Source organism: Chanodichthys erythropterus, chromosome 21 (assembly GCF_024489055.1).
Source record: "Chanodichthys erythropterus isolate Z2021 chromosome 21, ASM2448905v1, whole genome shotgun sequence".
In the NCBI taxonomy this organism is placed as follows: domain Eukaryota; kingdom Metazoa; phylum Chordata; class Actinopteri; order Cypriniformes; family Xenocyprididae; genus Chanodichthys; species Chanodichthys erythropterus.
Window position 1 is genome coordinate 19,755,814 of NC_090241.1, and position 21,574 is coordinate 19,777,387.

The window sequence follows — 21,574 nt, forward strand, 5'->3', positions numbered from 1 at the left end:
TTATTAGTTCATGTGAATTTCAATATTTACTAATAGGCTACACTATTAAAATCTTGTTAGCATTAGTTAATGCACTGTGAACGAACACGAACAAACAATGAACAGCTGTATTAACATTAACGAAGATTAGTAAATACAGTAGGCCTAACAAATGTATTGTTCATGGTTAGTTCGTGTTAGTTACATTAACTAATGTTCAACGAATGAACCTTATTGTTCCTGTGCGTCAATGTTACCAAATAAATAAATGATGTAAAGACTGGCACACGGGCTTACGCGACTGTTTGACTTGCAAAGTAGACAGCTGCGTTGGTAATAATGGAGTGTTCTGCTAGTTGTCGCTCTTGCAGCGTAGATGATTCCGATTAATGAAAATAATCCGCTTCGGGTTTTCTGTTTCACTCGTGGGTTCAGTGCAGTGGCGCTGTACTGTATCATGTTTCCGTCTTCGTCTCCTCCTCTCGCCGCCATTTCACATAGTCGAGATTTTCGCTTACCCTGTCATGGTGGAACAGAGTCCTGCAATAATGAGAGTAGGCTGTGTGTATAGGATAGTAATTCCAGTATTTTACTATGTCGACGTTGCGCCAGGCGGGTTTTTTGTTTTCTCTTTAATAATAGAAATATGTTGTATTATCTCTTAATATGATGTTATACTAGCTCTTTAATCGTATTTATACATTATTATCCTTAATTTTAAAATAATATAGGCCTAACATGTTTTATTTATTTGTTTTTTATCCGCGCAGACATTCATTTTCATTGCTTTTTTTTTTTTACCAACGTCTGCTAAATTGCCACCATTCTAATTATTCTCACAATAACCTGTTATTAACCACCACTATCATCAAACAAATGGCAAAAAAAAAAAGATTATGAAAGTTTTTTGCACTGTTCCATTATTTATTTAATGGTAACAATATATTGGTGGAAACAATATAACTTGGGCCTATATTTTTAATATAAAAATATATATTCTAATCAGTCCACCTTCCACACATGTATCAATTTTTATCGCCAAAAGTGTCTGAATTCATATCCCAGATATATTTCCCAAATAACTGTGTTCAAGTAAGCTGACTGAAACATTGCATGCTACAGATGTCTCAGTAGCCTAATTGGTAAACTTTGTTTCGCTATCAAGGCAATTTAGGCAAACTATACCTTTGTTTGTAATGTAATTTTATTGGCTAGTTTGATCTGTTATTCCTTTATTCACAAAATGGTAGAACTAGCGACTTATTTTGTGGACAACACATAACAGCTGAGTTTGCTTTTAGTCCCTCTAGAGGCCATGATGGCACCTGCACATATAGTAGCCTACTGTTTTTGCAAACTCCATGAAAATGGTTAAAGAATACTCAACTTTATGGAACATATTTGGCATGTAGCATCCAGTTTAAGAATAATAGCCTATCTGGACAATTTTCAGTGCTTCTTCAAAGAAGTGTTACAAAACGTAGCTAATGTGTTAATAAGTAACATTTACAGTTGAAGTATTTTAAACATCAACACTTTGTATTTAATCTGCGTATGACTGGATAAATAAAATCTAGGCTACTGCATATATGAACACTAAACGTGTCTTCACAAATAATAAGGATTTCAGGGAATATACCTGTGATCTTGTTGCATTTGAATTGTCTCAATGTTTTGTGACTGTTTGTAACATTAAAGAGAGTTTTGGCCAGTTAGGCAGGTCTTTTTTTATTCTTCTATTTATGAACACAATTGCCGTCACATAATGAATGATAGAGAGCACTTCAAATGTGTTTAAGAAATGTTTTTAATTTCAAGTCGTCAGGAAATAGCCTACTCGATGCAGTTTCTAAAAGTGTCCACTAGATGGCAGCAAGTAATTGATTTCCTCCAACTCTTCCTTCGCTTGAAGGAAATGGAAAGGTATTGTTATGCTAAATTCTATTAGGCATATGACACGTAAAATTAAGACTAAAAGTACACTATTTATGTTATGTTATTACACATATTTATAACTTATAGATTTATATGTTGAACTACACACTAGTGCCACACTAGTGTTTCTTAAGGAACATCAAAGGACAATTGAGATGGTTCCATTCGTCCAATTGTGTTTTTGGCCTTTTGCACAACAGCACAATCCAACACATTTTGTTGATTTGTTTAAAGTGTCATTGACTTTAGTTTCTGTGAACCAGATGTGTGTATGAAGGTATTCTGTTATGTATTATGTTAACACGGATCAGTTACACAAAAATGTAAATGTTGCATGACATTTTATAGAACTGAATGAATAGTTAAAGCAAACCTTTCAGTATTTATGACAGATTATAAGAATGGCACAGCTGTGGACACCATGTGGTGTATGAATTATTAATACAGTTCTGATGTTTCATGCATTTTTAGAGACTTCCCACACACATTAAATGTTCTATGGGAACAAAGATGACATTGAATCTGTGAATGACATGATCCTTAAGTTTCAGAGTTAATTTGAATTGTGTGTGTATTATATATATATATATATATATATATATATATATATATATATATATATATATATATACACACCGATCAGGCATAACATTATGACCACCTTCTTTATATTGTGTTGGTCCCCCTTTCACTTCCAAAACAGCCCTGACCCATCGATGCACGGACTCCACTAGACCCCTGAAGGTGTGCTGTTGTTTCTGGCACCAAGATATTAGCAGCAGATCCTTTAAGTCCTGTAAATTGCGAGGTGGGGCCTCCATGGAATGGACTTGTTTGTTCAGCATATCCCACAGATGCTCGATTGGATTGAGATCTGGGGAATTTGTAGGCCAAGTCAACACCACAAACTCGTTGTTGTGCTCCTCAAAACATTCCTGAACCATTTTTGCTTTGTGGCAGGGCGCATTACCCTGTTGAAAGAGGCCGCAGACACCAGGGAATACTTTCCATGAAAGGGTGTACATGGGGGTCTGCAACAGTGCTTAGGTTGGTGGTACGTGTAACATCCTCATGGATGGCAGGACCCAAGGTTCCCCAGTAGAACATTACCCAAAGCATCACACTGCCTCCACCAGCTTGCATTCTTCCCATAGTGCATCCTGGTGCCATGTGTTCCTATAAGCAACACACATGCACCCGGCCATCTACGCGATGTAAAAGAAAACGTGATTCATCAGACCAGGAAAACCTTCTTCCATTGTGGTCCAGTTATGATGTTCACGTGTCCACTGCTGGCTCTTTCGGCGGTGGACAGGGGTCAGCATGGGCACCGTGACTGGTCTATGCAGCCCCATACGCAACAAACTGTGATGCACTGTGTATTCTGACACCTTTCTATCAGAACCAGCATTAACTTTTTAAGCAATTTGAGCTACAGTAGCTTCTCTGTGGCTTCTCTGACCACACAGGCCAGCCTTCGCTCCCCACGTGCATCAATGAGTCTTGGTCGCCCATGACCCTGTCATCGGTTCACCACTGTTCCTTCCTTGGACCACTTTTGATAGATACTGAACACTGCAGACCGGGAACACCCCACAAGAGCTGCAGTTTTGGAGATGCTCTGACCCAGTCGTCTAGCCATCACAATTTGGCTCTTGTCAAACTCGCTCAAATCCTTACACTTGCCCATTTTTCCTGCTTCTAACACATGAACTTTGAGGACAAAATGTTCACTTGTTGCCTAATATATCCCACCCACTAACAGGTGCTGTGATGAAGAGATAATCAGCGTTATTTACTTCACCTATCAGTGGTCATAATGTTATGCCTGATCGGTGTATATATATATATATATATATATATATATATATATATATATATATATATATATATATATATATATATATATATATATATATATATATATATATATATATATATATATATATATATATATATATATAAAGGTCAAAATAATTTAATTGGGAAAAAAATGTCTATACTTGAAATAGTTTTTTTTGTGTAAATACCCACTCTCACTATATAATTTTTCTTTCTTTCTTTGTTTCTTTCTTTCTTTCTTTCTTTCTTTCTTTCTTTCTTTCTGTCTTTCTTTCTTTCTTTCTTTCTTTCTTTCTTTCTTTCTTTTTTTCTGTGATTATTGCACTTCCTGGGCAAGTCTGAGATTTTGCTTAGTGGTCTCAAAGTAATTAACTTAACCAAGATAGACAATTAGTGAGAGGAAGGTGCTCTGGTCAGCAGTGTTAATTCAGTCAGCTGAACTCCTTTTTGTTAACCAGAGCAGAAAAACGTTGTGGATGTGCTGGGAGGGGCGACTTCCTCCTCTCGCTCCATCACAATACTATGGTTGAGTGGTTTGTGTTTTTTTTTTTTTTTTAGGGGGGTTGTGTTGAGGTTAATGGATCCAAATAGCCTTTTCCACATCTCACTGTTCATAGTATCACATTTCATAGTTTTCATAATTCAATGTCATCACAGAACATATGGCAGAATGAGGAATATTACAGATCTCACCACTAGGTGATGTCAGAGCACTTGAAATAAAAAGCTGCCATGGTCACTACGCGCTTCTGTCCCAGGCTATCCTGCTACCTTTGCCGTCATGTGTTTCGGAAAGCAGACAGCCAGTCTTACCACAGATGGTTCACCCTGCCCTATTCCCATACATAACTTAAGCAGACATCAAATACAGGAGCGCCATACAGCCTTGGCAGCACCTGAAGCAGAGAGTCTGGCTTTATTTGTCTATGGTTCAAGTAAAGGTCATTAAGCAATGCAGACCTTTGATACTTCAGTAGATGTAATTTCTTGTTTTTATGAGGTCAGTCAGCCCTGTAGATGAACAAATATGACCAGTCATTCTGAGAAGGTGGGCAGGGTGGCATCTGACCCGATCACTGAGGAAAAATAGCAATCGTTTTCTTACATTTGAGTCTACCTTCCTAGGATTCTGTGATGTTTAAAGTTTGAGGGAGAGAATCTTTCATCTTGACAGTTCCATCCACACAAAGGCACCATCGTCTCAGTCCCTCGGGACCTCTTGCGTGTTGACATGCCTTAACTCCTTTCAAATGCAGAGATACATGTTAAGACAAGGCCCACACTGGTTTGCAGCATTCCTGAGGCATAAGTAAGACACATATTACATCAGTTTAAACTAAAAAAGGACATTTTTCTGCTGCTCTTGAAAAGTCTTTAATCAGGGTAAGTATTATTAGATGCATATGCTTTTCTGGTCAGTTACTTAATTTAAAAATACATGTTTTACAAGGTAAAAAGATGAATTATTACATTATATATAATAAGTTTTTCTTTTCAAGAATTTTCAAGAGATTTTTTCCCTTCAATATGACATTTGGACAGCTGTATCGCTCTGACATGATTTGACTTTATGATGCTCAATTAATTTTAATACACAAATTAATACATGCTGTTCATTGAAGAGATGAATTTAAGTCATTTAAGTGTGAACTGCAGTTTTAAACGTTTGGGGTCGGTAAGACGGTAAGAGTTTTTCAAAGTCTCTTTTATTATTTGATCATAAATACAGTAATATTGTAAAATATATTACAATTTAAAATAACTATTTGTTGTTCTACTATGTTTTAATATGTGTTTTATTCCTGTGATGCATCATTACTCCAGACTTCAGTGTCACATGATCCTTCAGAAATCATTCTGATGGGCTGATTTGGTGCTCAAGAATCATTCTCATTATTCATGTCAATGTTAAAAATGTTTGTGCTGCTTATTATTTTGGTGGAAACTATGACAATTTTTTTCAGGATTCTTTGATGAATTGGAATTTTAAAAGATGCCATTTGTTTGAAATAGAAATCTTTTGTAACATTTTAAATGTATTTATTGTCACTTTTTATCAATTTAATGAGTCCTTGCTAAATAAAAGTATGTAAAAGAGAAAACAATAATCCAGTCATAGATGACTGGGGAATATCCTTAGAGAAAAAAGGAATATCCTTAGAGAAAAAAAGTCCTATCATCTTTATTGTTTTTGTGAGAATGGAGTTTTTTCAGTTTTGTCAGTCTCACCTGGTGTGTATCCACCCTCTTTAACAGACTTACTGGTTAAAACATGTTATGCTCAAGAGGTCAACAGGCCTCTTCTTCACTGTTTGTTTGTCTTTGGGGAAGTGAGTTGTTTTTGTAAGTCCCCTCTGGGACTGGGTTACCTTTAGAGGTTGTGTTCAGCAGAGGATTGTGTAAACCATGAAAGTAACATGCATGCAGAGAAATCAGCACATTTTGTCTACTGCTGAATTACTAAATTTCTAAAGGATGCTAATATATGCATAAACCCAGTGACACAGTGAGAACAGAGAGGGCCTACTGGTGCAGCCGGGACTCGAATCGGGGACCTTCTTGCTGTGAGGTGGCAGTGCTACCCAAAAAATTAGATAAAATGTAAACAATTTATTTCTTACAAAATTAACAAAAGTACCAAAAACTACGTAAAGACACATTTTTTTAGAGTGTTTACATTTTCCTAGAATATAAAAGTTTGTAAGTGCAGTAAATATTTGTACACTAAAGCAGTGTTTCCCAACCTTTTTTTGTTTTTTTGCACAGGCACAGTTTCTGCAAGTAAAAATATCCCACTAACATGCATTGCTTCAAATGGCATATTAAAACTAGATATTATATTAAAAATAGTACTCACATTTAAAGGGTTAGTTCACCCAAAAATTAAAATTCTGTCATTAAGTACTCACCTTCTTGTCGTTCCACACCCGTAAGACCTATGTTCATATTTTTGATAAAATCCGATTGGCTCAGTGAGGCCTGCATTGACAGCAAGATAATTAACACTTTCAAATCCCCAGAAAGCTACTAAATACATATTTAAAACAGTTCATGTGACTACAGTGGATCAACCTTAATGTTATGAAGCGACGAAAATACTTTTTGTGCTCCAAAAAAACAGAATAACAACTTTATTCAACAATATCTAGTGAGAGGCAATTTCAAAAAACTGCTTCATGAAGCTTTGAAGCTTTACAAATCTTTTGTTTCAAATCAGTGGTTCGGAGCGTGTATCAAGCAGCCAAAGTCACGTGATTTCAGTAAACGAGGATTCGTTACGTCATTAATGTTTTGAAACGTTTCGAAATTCAATGGTTCACGTGACTTTGACAGTTTGATACACGCTCCGAACCACTGATTTGAAACAAAAGATTTGTAGAGCTTCAAAGCTTCATGAAGCAGTGTTTTGAAATTGCACATCACTAGATATTGTTGAATAAAGTGGTTATCTTGGTTTTTTGGCGTACAAAAAGTATTCTCTTCACTTCGTAACATTAAGGTTGAACCACTGTACTCACATGAACTGTTTTAAATATGTCTTTAGTAGCTTTCTGGGGATTTGAAAGTGTTAATTCTCTTGCTGTCAATGGAAGCCTCACTGAGCCATCGGATTTTATCAAAAATATCCTAATTTGTGTTCCGAATATGAACAAAGGTCTTACGGGATTAGAACCACATAAGGGTGGATGTGGAGTTATGAGGTTTGACTGACAGTTTGATTAGCCAATGGAGTTACGAGGTTTAGTCACAATCTCCTTTAAACACTTTTTATTGGTCAAATATTTGTAAAACCCACAAACAGACGTAAAGAATGACCAATAGCATGAAAGGGTCAGTTCAGCCAAAAATGAAATTTCTGTCATTAATTACTCATCCTCATGTGGGTCCACACCTGTAAGACCTTCGTTCATCTTCGGAACACAAATTAAGATATTTTTGATGAAATTCGAGGGTATCTGATCCACACATAGGTAGCAATGTCATTGCACCTTTTGATGTCCAGAAAGGTAGTTGAAAACATGGTTAAAATAGTTAACGTGACTGCAGTGGTTCAAATTTAATGTCATGACGCAACAAGAATACATTTTGTGCGCAAAAACAAAACTAAAATAACAACTTTATTCAACAATTTGAACCGTTGTCAACATTTTATGTTGAATAAAGTCATTATTTTTGTTTTGATTTTGCGCACAAAAACATCATAACATTAAAATTTAACTACTGTAGTCACGTTAACTATTTTAACCATGTTTTCAACTACCTTTCTAGACTTCAAAAGGTGCAATGACATTGCTGCCTATGTGGATCAGATACCCTCAGATTTCATCAAAAATATCTTAATTTGTGTTTCGAAGAAGAACTAAGGTTTTACAGTTGTGGAACAACATGAGGGTGAGTAATTAATCACAGAAATTTCAGTTTTGGGTGAACTAACCCTTTAATCTTATAAAACAAAAATGGCGAAATATAGAGATACGAGGTTTCGGCCTGATGGCGCGATGATATGAAGACTTCAGATGCAAAAGCCTCTAAGTGCAATCTTAAATATTTCTTCTAAAATGAGCATTTTTATCAAGCTCGTATGTTTATTTTCAGTTATTTCACTTTAATGGCAATGAAAATGACCTACTAATTGCAATTAAAGTGAAATTACTGAACCATAACTGAAACATACAAGCTTGATAAAAATGCTCGTTTTAGAAGAAAATTTCAGACGGCACTTAGAGGCTTTTGCGTCTTCATATATTCTTATTTGTAGCATTTATTTTTACTTTTTTTTTTTTTTTGGAATTCATTGGATCATTTTCCACGGCACACCTGACAGCCTGTCACGGCACTACTGTGGTTGGGAAACACTGCACTAAACTGTGGTTAAAGCTTGCATTTTCTAAATCAAAAGCACAACCCCACTAAGTTGAACAAACTCAAACATACAACTAGACAGAACACAAACCAAATCTAACAGGACATGTGGAAAACAACATGTGGAAAACAACTGTTTCATATGGAGTTTCAAACACTGTCATTTTACAAAATGCTTTGTGATGCTTCAGGCTGAAGAGACCTTGGAGTGTAATGGTTGTCTGCAGACTCTGTATATGGTTTAAAAATGGTGTGTGAAAGTTGTGAGTGATAGTAAGACAATGAGAGAATTTAGTTCAGAATCGGATTAAATGCTTTTACCGAAGGGGAAGTTCAAAGTCCTCATTGCTTGGTGTAATGCATTAGGTTCAAAGAAGTCAGTGTATTATAGCTGCTTGCTTGTATATTTTATATACAACTTGTATTAAATTTTTGTTCCTTTTGCATGTGTCTTGTGACTTCATTTTCTCCTCTCTTCAATTCTCTTTAGTGATCAAACAAGTAGTAATGTTTAAAAAATGTAAGATGAACTAAAACATTCCAAAACATACATTCCATGAACAATGTATAAATAACATTTTTGTGCTAACGTTTTGAGAACGTTTTTAAAGCCGAGATAACTCTGAACGAACATTCTATTAACGTTACTGGATAAAGGTTTGTTCATAACTTTGAGAGAATCATGCAAGAACACTAGCCAAAGTTCTGAGGATGTTCCCTGTTAGCTGGGTAATCTGTTAAATATGACTATAAGGCATAAAGGTATAAAGATATTATAAACATTATAACAGCTGCTTTGAAACAATGTGTATTGTGAAAAGATCTATACAAAAGATTTGACTTTGACAAAGGCCTTTTTAATAGGCCTACTTGAAAGAAGTTTTATTAAAATGGTTCTCAAATTTTATGCAAACAATTATTAATAACATCATAAAGATGTTCAGAGAATGTTATTCTAATAACATTTTCTCTCTACATATGAGAACATTCATCGAGTACAAATTAGGCCTATATCATAAGGACGTTCCATGAACGTTGTACTCAGAATGTTTTATGATAACATTATGAAAATATTCAGTAAATAATAATAACATTATAAGGGCATTTTGAGAATGTTATTCAAAGAACATTTTTTCTCAACATTACGAGAACATTTATCAAGTAAATGTAACGTTCCATGAACGTTGTTCTAAGAATGTTTTCTCTCAACATTACAAGAACATATAATAACTATTAATAACATTGTAAGAACGTTCCATAAACATTATTTTTAGAATGTTTATATAACTTTTAAAGAACGTTAGTGAACATTCCCTGTTAACTGGGATGTTGCATGACTAAAGCGCTTGTTTTATCTCATAAATTACCTATCAGTGAGGAAACCACATAACAGTTTAGAGCTGTTAAATGCTCCATTATGATTCATTAGCTGGAAGCTGGCTGGATGTTGTTTTTTAGAAGATTTATCAGCTCTATGTTATCTCCAATGTTCATGTGTTTTCCCATAAAGCATGGGACTAATGGACCCATGTGAGTCCCAATACAACATTTACTGTGACTATATTATCAAAATCATCTCAGAATGCCTCATCTGGTGATCGCTGTTAGTCTTCTAAGTATATCTATGTATTTGGTGATATGATGTTATGAGTCTGTGGGGAAACTGGTCTGCCTTGAAACACTATATGGGCCAGGATTCTGCACTGAATGTAGCCTTGTGAAAGGGTCTTATTTTTCTTTTATTGTTCTATCCCCTTAGGCAAATACTTCCCAAAACATCTCCTAAAAATCATAAAAGAGCCTTGGTGATGTGAACCATGTGGAATGGGAGGGAAAATCTTTTGATTGATTGATTGATTGATTGATTGATTGATTGATTGATTGATTGATTGATTGATTGATTGATTGATTGATTGATTGATTGATTGATTGATTGATTGATTGATTGATTGATTGATTGATTTTTCTTCCCATCTCATATTTTCCCCCATCACCATGTCCCTTAGGGACAAAAAAGGGTTTTTGTTCATCAATTCTTTCTCCTTTTTTCAGTTTTTTAAAATCTGTATCATTGACAGTGCTGAATTGAGTTATGTGCCATCAGGTGATGCTTTATTCAAGCAACTTCTAGCTACATCACACATCAGGTAAGCTGTATGATGGGGCTAGTTGTCACACTTATTTTAAAGTTTGTATATGCAGTTTAATGTAAAAAGATCAGCTTTATTAATACAGCTTAAAATTAACTCTCATTTAAATTGTTAAAAGAAACAGAACTGCTTTTGGGGGAAAATTTTTGTCAAATGTTACTTCTTAAAATACACTAATGTTCAAAAGTTTGGGGTTGGTAAGATTTTATTGTTTTTGAAACTTTTGCTCAGCAAAGGCTGCATTAATTTGAACATAAAAAAGCAGTAATGTGACATTCTAATATTATAAAAATACATTATAATTTAAATGTAGCTGAATTTTCAGCAGCCATTACTTCAGTCTTCAGTGTCACATGATCCTTCAGAAATCATTCTAATCTGATTTAATGCTCAGCAAATATTTCTTATTATTATCAATGTTGAAAACAATTGTGCTACTTAATATTTATATATTTTTTTCTGAATTCTTCAATGAATATACAAAAAAAAAAAAACTTGCAACAACGATTTAATGCATCCTCACTGAATTAAAGTATTAATTTCTTTGTTTCAAAAAGAAAATCTTACCATCCCCAAACTTTCTGAACAGTAGTGTATATCATTTGATATATTTTTTGACCCATGAAGAACTATTCAACATGATATTTGCCTTCATATTATTGCATACACTCAAAAAAATGAACTTTCACTGTTGTTAGTTTCACTCAAACCTCCCTTGTTCACGTTATAAAAAACTCATGTAACTACATGAACGTAATTTAACTGCGTTGTTTCTACTAAAATTGAGTATTGTCAGCTTTACTTAGTAAGTGTTTGTTCAGTCAACTTAACATTGCTGAGTGAAACGCATAAATTATTGTTGACATAACTGTGCAGTGGATCCATAGTTCCCAGCATGCTTAGCAAGGGACTGCATTAGAAGAGTAAATTTAGGGATTAAAGTGTTATTTCATGTGTTTTTCAGTAAAGGGAAAGATGTTGTTAGTTTATGTTAGTGTTTAATGTTCAGTTATGTTGGACATTTAGAGTAGTTTCTGTAATGTTTTTGAATTTTGTGGTTACCATTATGCAGAAGAGTGCCGCCTGTGTTTAGGCTGCTCTCAATCCAATTGAGTTTGTTCAATTAGTTATTTTTTGAGTGCATTTAGGGGTGAGGGGCTGCATTATGTTGTATCCTTTTTATTTAAATGATTATTAAAAAAAAAAAAAAAATGTGTTCACCTTACGTAATCATCATAACATTATTAAGTAAACTGCAAATATAAATATTATGCAACAGTGGCATTCAAATGATTTGTATTTACTCAAAATTTTGTCAGCTTTACTTGAATTTCTCTTGTTCATTCAACCAAATAGTTTTTTTGTAAAAATTACTCAATATTGTTGCGTGGAACCACTTGACACTTCTTTTTTAAGTAAATCCAACAATTCAATTTTTTGTGTTTCAATTAGCCATTTCAGCGTATTATTTGTGTTCATTTTTATTTCTAAGATTTATTAGTTTTAATGGAAGTTCATCCTTAGTAAATATACTTTCTCCTCTCTCGATTGTGGCTGTTAGGTCAGATCCACAAAGGGCAACTCAGTTTCCCTTCAAATGAACAAATACTATAACACAGGAACAATGTTCTAGTCATGTACCAGAGAGGAGGAAGTGAAGAAAACAAAGCACCTTTATCTGTTCCAAATGAGCAGCTCTCCCACTGAAACTGGCTCTGAGCTCACTGCGTTGCCTTACATCATCTATGTGTGTGATGTCATATTAGATGCATGACCTCAGGCTCAAAAATGAATGACCTGATCCACTCACACGTTTTGGATCACATCTACACTGTAAAAAATTTCCCTGTAAAAAAACAGTAATCTACTGGCAGCTGTGGTTGCCAGCATGATACTGTTAAAATACAGAGCACTACCGTTTTTGAAATTAACAGCCAAATACCGTTTTTTCAGCTACAGTAGATAACTGTAATTTAACAGTTAAATTACAGTAGTCTATTGTAGCTGAAAAAAAACGGTATTTGGCTGTTAATTTAAAAAACGGTAGTGCTCTGTATTTTTACAGTATCATGCTGGCAACCACAGCTGCCAGTAGATTACTGTTTTTTTACAGGGAAATTCTTTTACATTGATAGCTGTTAAATGACACTAGTCACAACCAAATCATTCAAATTTTAAATGCTATAATAACTCAGCATTTTATATTTGTCTATGGGTAACAAAAAGGAATAAAGCCAAGTTAGTTTGTTTTTTTATTCCGATAAAAATGTAAAAGTATTCAAGTACTATTCAGTGCATATACAAAATAAACACCCATCAACATATCAAAATACAAAAATGGCTAATGAAAAAGCAAACATACAAACAAAAACAAACAATATATAGACAATCTACCTGTATATAAAATACAAATCGAATCAGGCTTCACCAAACATTACTCCAAAAAAACAATTGCACTGAAACAAACCAATTATTAAAAAATAAAAAATAAAATAAACACTCGAACAGGCTTTAACAAAGCATCAGCATTTTTAATACCTAAATAACTTGGTATAAACAAAGAATAACTCACCAGGCCAGCACATTTTTCAGAAACCAACCTGCATGGATGTGGGGTGTGTCAACTACACTTTTTAAATGAAGTCCATAAGTCTCTTTAAGAGGTTTGACACTTTGGTGTTGACAGTTATGGTTTTCCCAGTTTTTTTGGATGTAACTTTTCCCCGTGCAGCCTTGGTCCCCTTTTCCGGATTTATTCCAACAAAATGTCTTTAAAATAAGAAAGAAATATTTTTAGTGAACAATGATTTTATATGGTATGATCAAAATTTTGGTAACACTTTACAATAAAATTTAATTTGTTAAAGGAACACACCGACTTTTTGGGACTTTAACTTATTCACCGTATCCCCCAGAGTTTGATAAGTCCATACACACCATTCTCATCTCCGTGTGTGCCATAACTCTGTCTGACGCACACACCGCTAGCCTAGCTTAGCACAAAGACTGGAGGTAACCGGCTCCATCTAGCCTACTGCTCAATAAGAGACAAAATAACGCCAACATTTTCCTATTTACATGTTGTGATAAAAGTTGTGATATTCTAGACCGATATGGCTAGGAACTATACTCTCATTTCTGTATAATGATCAAGGAACTTTGAGCCATCCCATGAGTGCAGCAGCACAATAATATTACACAGCGCTCTCTGTGTAAGCAGGTTGTCACATTGGTTATGTTGACGGAAGTTAGCCTATTTTTAGGCGCTGTGTAATATCATTGTGCCTCATTGTTCCTGGACAAATGACCCATAGACAAATTCTGTCATTAATTCCTCACCCTCGTATCGTTCCACACCCGTAAGACCTTTGTTCATCTTCAGAACACAAATTAAGATATTTTTTATGAAATCTGAGAGCTCTCAGTCAAAAGTATCTTAATTTGTGTTCTGAAGATGAACAAAGGTCTTACGGGTTTGGAACAACATGAGGGTGAGGAATTAATGACAGAATTCAAATTTTTGGGTGAACTAACCCTTTAATGGCAAGCCATCTTTCAAGATGGGACAAAGGTTAAACACAATAAATTGTATAGTGATTGTATAGTGATAAAAAAAAAAAAAAAAACTATGAGGTTTCTATAGGTAAACTAAATTGTCAAACAAAGACTTGGCTTAGTTGAATAAATATTTTAAATTCAAACCTGGGCTGCGTTTCTCAAAAGCATCATACGCCTAAGTTGATCGTAGAGACCATTGGTGGCAATGATTATCTAGGTAAGATAAATCTAGACTCATGATGCTTTTGAGAAACGCAGCCCAGCACAGTGCAATAAAACATGATTCAAAGACAGTGGATTCTAGAATATGGATAGAATAAGGCTTTCCTGTAGCTCCTGTTGCTCAAACAGTAGAGTGTGGTGCTAGCAATGCCAAGGTTTGATTCCCAGGGGAAAGCAAGAACTTACAAAATGTAAAATGTGTACCTTGAATGCAATGTAAGATAAAAGCTTCTGCCAAATGCATAAATTTAAGGCACATAAATGTGGAACTACTAATAGTAAAACTTGTGTGAGCCTTGTTTTAGTAAAACAAATTGCAGACCTGTCTAATATGATATACTTACCAAGCAGGATCAAACAAGGAGTCACAGGCAGGTTACCCATCTTCTCAAGGTCAGCAGGAGTGGCAGACATCTATTGTCAAAGAGAACAATTTATGACATTTTTGGAGTCTGAAGTTCACTTGCATTTTATAGGGAAACAGACATAATTTCTTCATTAAAATATCTTCATCTTATGAATTTAAGAAAGGAGTAAATTTGAGTGAATTTCATTTTTTGTTGAACCATTCCTATACAGGTGTTCATTTTAAGAACTAACAACCACAATGAAAGACAAACACAAAGACAAACTTACATTTTCTTGTAGAATGATTGGCATGCCGCGAATAGTTCTGTGATCAAGCCAGACGCGGTTTGCAAAAGCACATACAGTAATTATACTACAACAAGAATTGTAAATTTCGTACCTCACTTACCATTAACAGACAAAAAGATTATCACACGCCTGTTTCATAAACTTCACTTGTATGATTGATGCATAGTCAACAAACGCAGAGTGCGTGTACCTGTTCACTAACCGCTTCTAATTAAAATTACAAAGACTTCACTTGATCTTTATAATATTATTTTTAGAAGTACTTGAAGGTTAAAATCGGACGTAGTGGCAAACAACATTAGCAGATACAAAATTACTCAGATGCACGTTAAAAGTTACCAAACAATCAATTTTGTACACTCCCACCGAGTCACACTCATATTTTACTTAGATAACGTTTTGTAAAATAACCATTTTGGATGAAAATGAGGGATTCTTACCTGTGTCTGATGACTCCGAGCTCATACAATCGATTCCTCAGTCGCTCAATCACCCCTTTACCTATAATATAGACGTCTGATTTAAATAACAGACGTGTCATTTGATGTTTAAGATGTAATATTTAAAAGTAATAAGTAATTTCAAGAGAGGCAAATGCAATCATAAATAGTTGCAAACTTACCTCATGCAGATAATCAAAAATTCCACCTTGTTCACGTTGGGGGGAAAAATATGGTATAATTCTGTTAAATAACAGTGACATACTGTTGTTGGTCGACCACACAACCCGAAGTGAACAAGTCTTCCCATAATGCACTGTAAATAACAGCAACTTGCTGTTATTGCTTGAAAACATAATTTTACTGTTAAATTTCCATGTAAATTTACAGGAATTTTTTACAGTGTAGTTTTCATCACAATAATTTGTAAAAACTACAGAAATTTTGACTCATAAACTTTACACACATTTTCAATTTTACATTTAAATTATTTAGATTCATGAGCCTATTTGCAATTAGGTAAATGTTGCGGTGACACATTTATATAGGGAATTAAATAATGTGCAATCTGTTTTGGGATTGCAGCTTTGGCCTGAAATGCCCCCATTCATTGCACTAAAAATAAAAGCATGCAGTAGGGTCTGAGCCCAGCAAGTGTGTGTGATTTAGGGGCACTGCATGAGTTAGTCAACCTGTCAGTGAGGCTGTGATCACACTGATTTAGAGAGGCTCCGTTGTCAGGCTGGAAATAAGCTCTGACCCTCTTGTTGTGTGGCTACCGCTTCTACGTAGAAATCTACAGCATTTCTTACCTCTTATTCTTTATGTGTAGTGTTAGTCAGTCAATATGCTGGAGCATCAGGTAATGTGGTGTGGGGAAAGAGGATTATGGCACCAGATTTTCCTCTGCCATTCCACTTTTCCAGTTAGGAGTGTCCTTGGTGAATTCTGGCTTGCTTGAAATATGCCCAGGGGCCCACAGGCTTTGTTAGGAAGCTACAGCTGCTGATATGGATAAGCTGTAATCCAATTCTCAGGTCTTAGCAGCACTCATACAGGGTCAGGCGGGACCCCCCCTAAGACTCCCAGAACTGCCCTATTATAATAGCACTGATGAGGTAATCGAAGATAAATTTAGAGCTGAATGATTTGGTGGGTGAGAGCAGAAGAGATGAGAGAGAAAAAAAAGAGAGAGGGAGATATTTAGAAACATTTAGAGAGGACGACGTGTCTTTTGTCATGTCAAAGATGGATAACCTATACTTTACACTTCATTGTTTGTACCTGACAATTTCTATCAGTAATTTTCAGGGAGAAATCTGTTGAGGTTCATCAAGGTAATGTTTTTGTGGTATGCAAATGTGTAAAATTATAAATTAGTGCTTATGTTTTGTCAATGTTCCATCCGACATGGATCTATTCAATTCAATTCAACTGCTGAATTTGAACCGAATATAAACTGACATAGTAAAATTCTGATTTGAATTTAAAGGACTAGTTCACTTTAAAATGAAAATTACTCCAAGATTTATTCACCCTCAAGAGATCAAGTGTATATGACTTTCTTCTTTCTGATGAACACAATTGGAGTTATATTAATAAATATCCTGATGCGTCCAAGCTTAATAATGGCAGTGAATGGGACCAACGAGTATGAAGCTCAAGAAAGTGCATCCATTGAATTCAACTTACGAAAAAAACGTAAATTTGGCGTTGCGTCAGTTTCACTTTTTTGGTAGTGTGAGCGTTTTGAACTGCGAGAGGCGTTACACTTTCTTCGTAAGTTGAATATGCAAGGCGTTCTGGCGGAAGCTAGATATTTTACTTTATAACTTGTTAAATATGGATATTTTTCTTATACATCGCTTCCCTTCAGAAGGCCTTTATTAACCCCCGAAACCTTGTGGAGTACGTTTATGATGGATGGATGCACTTTTGTTATTGTATTGTTTTTTTTTTTGGGGGGGGGGGGGGGGGGGTTATTTACCAACTCAACTCGTAAACTGAAAGTGAGCCAATTCTTAAATTCAGAATTTTGCTCAGCCTTGGTTTCTATGGCTTCCTCCTTCACCAAACACAACTTCTGTTCATGAGCATCCGTTTTGTGCTCTGACTAACATGTAATCTAACTTTTATAATTACGGAAATGTTTGTCAAATACATCAGCTGATCACGTCTTCTACTCTGAGAGTATACTGCTCTATTGTGAGGAAGCTGTTGTCAGCATCACTTCCCTACTGAACAACAGCCATGCCCAAGTACTGTCCTCCTCCTGGGCCTTATTATACCATCATTAGTGCTGAAAATTGAAAAGTATGATGTAATACAGCCTAATACTCACACAACCCATCTTGTTGTGCTATGGAAAATACAAATGGTTGGAGTACACAGACAGATGATGGATGAACCAGATTCTAATTCATATTAGTATCACATTAGTATCAATCCATGTGACATCTTAAATTAAAATTTACACCATAGTGCTTGTATCATCCCAGCTAACAAAAATATGTTCTAAGAACATTTAACTAACATTCCTTTTTAGTTATGGAAACATTATTTCTTGAACATTCTCTGAATTTACTTTTTATGTTCATGTTTTAAAAAAAATTAAGTTATGTGAACGTTAAGGCAACATTCCGTTTGATACTTTTGCAAACATTATGGGAATGTTCCTTTTGAATGGTAACAAGTAGTAACATTTAAAACATTATATATATTATATGTAATGTGTGTGTATATAATTCTGATGAAGCAGGTCGAAAATAAAAAATTATATATATATGAACAGTTCAGATGCAAAAGCCTCTAAGTGCCTTCTGAAATTTTCTTCTAAAATGAGCATTTTTATCAAGCTTGTATTTTTAGGTTCAGTAATTTCACTTTAGTGGCAATTAATAGAACCTTTTCATTGCCATTAAAGTGAAATAACTGAAAATAAACATACAAGCTTGATAAAAATGCTAATTTTAGGAGAAAATTTCAGATGTCACTTAGAGGCTTTTGCATCTGAACCCTTCATATATATATAATTTTTTATTTTTCGACCAGCTTCTTTAAAATTATACACACACACATTGGATTTGACACGTTTCATGCCAGATTTCCTTTCTGATGCAACACTCACATGTCCATTTCGGCATATCCAATCCACCTAACCTATGGAAATATGGAAACTCCACACAGAAAGGACTCAAACCGTGGACCTTTTTGCTGTGAGGCACCCACTGAGCCACCGTGCAAAAAAAGGGGGAGTTGAATTTTGAGAGTTAAAAGTTGAAAAGAGTTAGAGATGAATGTCCTCTTAAAATGTTTTTAGGAAAAAAAAAAACATTCCATGAACAATGTATTTTTTCCTAACATTATTAAAGACCAGATAACTCTGAATTACCGTTCTATTAACATTACAATGTTCGCTCATATAGAGAACCTTGTTAGCCAAAGTTCTGAGAACGTTTCCTGTTAGCTGGGATATGATTCCCTTTGTGAGGGGAGATAATGTTAACAGTATGTGAGAACATGCCTTCATATTCTGTAAGCTCCAATGCTTCCGCTACTCAAGCGGCATAGTTATTCTTTTTTTTTTCTGGCTGACTAGCCACATGCCGTTAAAGTGCAATCTGCTGTTTGCTCACACTCGTCTCGGGGTCAGAAGAGCACAGCCCTGTTAGTATCACTTCACATAACTGCTCAGACACACCATCACACATGTAGCCTAGTGCAAACATGAGCTTTATCCGCTCTAGAGAGAATGACTGCTCAACGAGCAAGTGCGTATGAGTGATTGTGTGCACAGGACTGATTTTCTTACACCTTGTACCCTGAGTTACCAAGGAGACGAGCTGCAAGTGTTTGCAGACATTCAGATCATGCTGCCATATCATCACCCACACATCATATGAAACTATTAACTATTCATTGAGACTTATGTAGGCCTGTATTTGTGTGTGTGTGTGTGTGTGTGCGCATTTTTGTGACATATCAGGACACAAATTTGTATAATGACATGAGTATGACAGATATTACAAGAAGATGGTGACTTATGAGGACATTATGTCCCCATTTTTCAAAAGGCTTATAAATCATACAGAATGAGTTTTTTGAGAAAGTAAAAATGTGCAGTTTTCTGTGATGGGTAGTGTAGGGGAAAGAAAATACTGTTTGTACAGTATAAAAACCATTACGCCTATGGAATGTCCCCACAATTCACAAAAACAAACCTGTGTGTGTGTGTGTGTGTGTGTGTGTGTGTGTGTGTGTGTGTGTGTGTGTGTGTGTGTGTGTGTGTGTGTGTGTGTGTGTGTGTGTGTGTGTGTGTGTGTGTGTGTGTGTGTGTGTGTGTGTGTGTGTGTGTGTGTGAAGATTTGGCCTATTGCCAGCTTTCTCAGCTGAGAGCATGTCTATTATAAGGGGAGTGAAAGTCATGTAAATAAATAAGGATGTGGGAATCACCAAGTGATGAGGATTTGCAGCATGTTTTTCCTGCTATCCATTGATCTTTCTCTGAGTTATGTATGTAGGATCTGTGTATCCTAAGACAGCAGGGTCAGCTATGTGTGTCACTTTGTATTAGTGCTTAAGTGCTTTTGTGAATTTGATGAAAAATGGAAGAGAGAAAGAAAAAGAGGCACAAGTACAATTTTGGCTGCCAATTACAAAAAAAATACATAGATTGAGACAGATTATTATTTTTTAATAAAGTTCATTCATTTATGCATTTATAAGTTCAAAAATGGGCCATTCTTACAGTACACAGTTTCTTAAATTAGGCGTAATTAATATGAATAAAAAAAAAATATATTAATATTTATATTAATATTAATATTTTATATGTTTTATATTAATAATCTGGATACCACAATTAGTTTATTAGTTTAGTGACAATAATTTTAGTACATCACATTTATTTATAATAAAGTAACTGTTTACATAATGCCTCGCATTGCATGGGGAAATATAAGTAACACAACTATGCTAATTTTTGCTAGATTATTAGTTTTTGATATGGTGAGGTAGAGACATTTATTCATATAGCTGTTTTTTTTTATTATCAAATGTTATGAAAATCTTCAAATTTCAATCAGATGTCATTGTTCAGTCTCCTCCATTCACATTTCACACACATTTAGACTAGTAATTTGGTATTTGTACTTCATATTTAAATCAATATTTAAATAAATAAAAAATAAAAAGTACCATATGGATACATTTTAACCACACCCTTTGAACAAGCTCTGTCTAACAGTATTTCATCTACTGTTACACATGTTCTAAGGGTGTTCAAAAGACGCATTATACTGAAATTTGTATAAAACCAGAGATGCCATATGTTATACTGGATACAAAAAGGTTTCATCTGTTGCAGTCAGCTATGACTCTATGACATCTGCATATAATATGTCTTGTGATTATTTTTTAGTCAGCAAAAAACAGATACAATATCAGTATAGTGCACTGTTGTTTTAGATTAGTTTTAGAGTGACTGCTGTGAAAGTTCACTTACCATGGCACAAAAAGCTGAAAATGATGCAGTGGGATTCCTGTTCATAACTTGTACGATGAACACTCTTCCTGTAATGCCAGAATGTGAGAATTCATCTGTGAGCTCTGCTGCTTTATAGGTCTTGACTGCACATCAGTGCCACCTAGGCTTTAACACAAGTAGATCTGGTTGGTTCTTGCAGTGTAGGAGGGGCTCCCGCACCATGTGAAAGTCTCACACTTTATATTTATATTAAACAGTGGTAATTTAATATTGAATATGAATCATTTTATAGTTTGTCTTCATTAACATTAATGTCAAATTTAAATTTACACAATATGCTGTGTACTAATCTTTGATAAAGAGTACATAACTAGTAGCATTTATGTAGGTGTCAGTGGTGGAACTGCAACACAAGCACTAAAGCTGAAAAAATTGCTGTTTCA

The 21,574-nt window shown here is 34.9% G+C and overlaps 1 long non-coding RNA gene across 1 annotated transcript; it reads right to left on the minus strand.

Annotated features, from left to right (window-relative positions):
* Positions 1 to 13,085: 13,085 nt before the first annotated feature.
* LOC137011576 (uncharacterized) lies at positions 13,086 to 21,218 on the minus strand. The gene is made up of 3 exons (XR_010893497.1): positions 21,150 to 21,218; positions 14,894 to 16,786; positions 13,086 to 13,538 (listed from the first exon to the last, which is right to left on the minus strand). It is a non-coding gene; the product is annotated as an uncharacterized lncRNA (long non-coding RNA).
* Between the last annotated feature and the right edge of the window lie 356 nt (positions 21,219 to 21,574).